The sequence below is a fragment of the Aegilops tauschii genome, chromosome 6, assembly GCF_002575655.3.
Source record: "Aegilops tauschii subsp. strangulata cultivar AL8/78 chromosome 6, Aet v6.0, whole genome shotgun sequence".
NCBI classification, from domain to species: domain Eukaryota; kingdom Viridiplantae; phylum Streptophyta; class Magnoliopsida; order Poales; family Poaceae; genus Aegilops; species Aegilops tauschii.
Genome location: NC_053040.3, coordinates 458,461,122 through 458,464,729, shown reverse-complemented (window position 1 = coordinate 458,464,729; position 3,608 = coordinate 458,461,122).

The window sequence follows — 3,608 nt, the reverse complement described above, 5'->3', positions numbered from 1 at the left end:
TTGTAAAAGAAAATTGTCAAAAGAAAAATACTCCCTCCGTGTTAGCTTGCAAAAACGTCTTATATTGTGGGACTGAGGGAGTGAGATTAAAAATAGATATTTTTATTATAGATTATGATAAATGCGTTGTGTGCATGCTTACTAGTAGATAAACAATTGATGCCCACAAAACACATAATGGTTCACTCATATGTAGACGTACCATGTTAAAATAAGATCATGTTGCTGGTAATATAACTACTGTTCTTACGCTTGGTAGCAGTCTACAATTTGCAAATTGCATCAGTCAAGTCAAATATGCAACAACACTATAAAATGATTAAAACCAGATCAAGAAACAACATGTCATGTTATAAGTTGTGTGAATAAAAAACGCCAACAGAGACAGTTGTAAGAAGTTGTGTCTAGGTTCTACACGCATTATTTGTACCTTTTTAATTCAGTGAGTAATGTGAAGCACCGCGTTCGTTCCTTCAGCGCGAATGAAAAGCGATGCGTGGAAGCCGCAGTTCCCTCTCTTGTGCCCTTATTTTCTGGATCAGTTCCTCGGAAGATTGAGGTATATAGTGGTACTCGTGGAACATGAGCCCTTTACTCCTACATGTGTTCAGGAAGAGAATGACATTAGAATTAACAGTTACACATATATTCAATGCAGTAGATATTGACCAGCTGTAAGGGAGGAAGCTAGCTAAGAAGGAAAACATACCACTCGCGAGGATTGCAGTAGGTGATAAGATGGTCAGCAATGGTGAAGGGACGCACAGAGGGGCGTATCCTCTCTTTCCTGTCGTGTATCTGGCATGAATCTGCTAATCTCTTGGACAAACCAGTCGCCAGTGAATGCACCACAATGGGGTCGGACGGTAAACTGAGGTAAATGGAGTTGCTGCTTAAGGAAGGGAGGTCCCTGGCTGAAACTGACAGGCATCGGTCGTGGCTGAGAAACAGCGCGGTGTCACCTATGCTCTTCACCGGGATGAGCTTACGGCGTTGGCCGCCGTTCAGATCCACCACATAGAGCCTGCAGACGACTCGTCGCGACCAGTCCATCGCATTCCATTCTGCGCCATTTGCATAAGGAGCTGGCTGCCGGACGGCGAGCAGCATCCTTCCACCGGACTCCACGAGGTAAAAATTACAGACTTTGCGGTCAGCAGAATGTGGAGCGTGAGCAATCACCTTGAGCGGTCCTCCTTTGCGTCTCGGGGGGTATAGCCGCACGATCTCGCTCGAGCAGGACAGGGTGGCGTAGAGCCTTCCTTGGAAAAGCAGGGCGCACCCGACGTAGTGCCCTCTGTGGAGGATCTCCCAATCTGACGAGCCCGGGTCGGTGGCGAGCACCACGTTCGTGTAGGGGAACCAAACCACCACGGCGATGGAGGAGTCTGCGGAGGAGGACGCGCTGCTGCACACCGCGGCGTTCATGTCGAGCAGGGACGCCTTCTGCCTGACCACCTCGAGGTACATGGCGAGGAGGGGCGGGAAGTCGACCGCGTCGCGCGTGAACGGGTGCAGCACGCGGACCGCGGTGGTGCGCTCGTGCAAGAGGACGACGAGGCCGTCGGTGAAGCCGACGATCCTGTGCCGCCGGAGCTCCGGCAGGGGGACGCGGAGGCGCCTGGCCGTGCGCGTGTGGAAGAAGACGATCTCGCAGGCGTCGTCTGGGCGGACGGCGTCGCCGTCGCAGAGCGCGACCCAGCCGCGCGGGCGGAGGCGCGGGTCACGCAGACTGGGGTCGCGCGCCAGTCGGAGCAGACGGCGCGGAAGCAGATGTAATCGACCACGTCGCCGTCGCCGCCCAGGAGCCGGCAGGTGACGAGGCCTACTATGTCCGTGGGCAGGGACGCCCAGCCGCCGGCTGCCTGCGCCGGTGCGCTGCGCTTGCACGCGGCCAGCGGGGCCAAGGTGGGTCGTTTTCGCTTCCTTCCCGCCGCCGCCGCGGACGGCGCAAACAGGGTCGATTTCCTACCCATCCCGCAAGTATGCCCTGCGCGTCGCCTGCCGCCGCTCGGTTTCTTTCCTTTTGATGACCCTGCGCGATGTCTGTAGCCAGTTGGGTCGGGGATATTCCCTTTTGCTCGCATATCCACCCATGGTCGAAATACACATTTCAAAAAATTAAAAAATTCGGAACAAAAATCCCGCGTGTATATCCGGACATTTTATGTCCGTTCACAAGGTTTCAGTGAAAAACGACGTTTTTTGTGGCTTGTGTAAAAAAGACAATTTGTGATGCTTCATTCTAACTATTCACGAGGCATTTCTTTTTTTTACACAAGCCACAAAAAACATCGTTTTTCACCGAAACCTTGTGGACGGACATAAAATGTCCGGATATACACGCGGGATTTTTGTTCCGAATTTTTCAACTTTTTAAAATATGCGTTTTCGACAATGGGTGCATATGCACCTAGGAGAAAAAAGCCGCGTCCGTTGGGTCGGAAATTTCTACGTGTTGTTACTTGGTCCAACTCCAACAGTACTAGTTGGTTAAGAATTTCAGTTTGTCTAATTCACATGTAGTAGATATTTTCTACAGTTTGTCGAATTCGCATCTAGATGTCTTTTAAGGATGTCACATCTAAACTCTCACAAATAACGCAGCAACAAGAAACAAAAATAAGCTAGGATAAAAAAAATAGACCACAAACATAATGGACATCATGTTAGATGTGTCCTAAACAAACCCTAAGAATTTTATGGCATTTTGTTTTTGTTTTATTTTCTCAGATCAAAACGCATACATTTTATTTACCCTAAGAGCAACTCCAACCGGGCGACCTAAATGAACGCGCGGTTTGTCTGTTTTTTGTCCGTTTGGGTCGGCCAGGCGAATGGGCGCGTCCAATTTTTCATATGAGTCGGCCGGTGCGCCCGACGAAAGGCAGACCCAAATTTGTTAGTTTAAAAAAAATTGATAAATACGTGGCACAAATAAACATAAATAATAACTTAATTAAACATAAGTGGTCGGTTAACCGCCGGCAAAAGTCCGCTTAAAATATAATTAAACATTAATTGAAAACAAAAAAGGTCCACGCCGGAACACTGCACTAGTCACTACACGTCCGCCTTGCCCTTGCCGTCGGCATCGCCGCCGGTGAGGTCGATGAAGACGGGAGGCGGCCTAGCACACCCGAACGCCGCTTGGTAGGCTGCCCTGGCAGCCTCCTCCGGCGTCTGCTGCGGCGGTGGCATTGCGGCTCGCCCGACGCGCTCCTCCTCAAGGCGCGATGCCTCCTCGTCGCGGCGCAGCTCCTGCTCCAGGCGTATCTGCAGCTCGTCGTCGGCCGCCTCCTCGGCGAGTCAATGCGTCCTCCAACGCTCAAGGTGGGCCGCCTCCTCCTCCAGCGTGGCGGTGTAGTGGACCGGAGGCGCGCTCATCCACTCGCGGAGCTTGCCGGTCCATGTGTAGGACTCCTCCAGCCAAGTGGGCGGAGGCAGCGAGCGCTTCCGCATCGGCGTGGGCTCCAGCTCTGCCGTGGGCTCGACGATGGGCAGCGGCAACGGTGGCGGAGGCGGGACGAAGAGCGGGGCGTGGACAGAGTCCCCCACAGCCGACAAGGCGAGGGCGTGCTCCAGCCCATCCCAATGGGCGCCCTCCT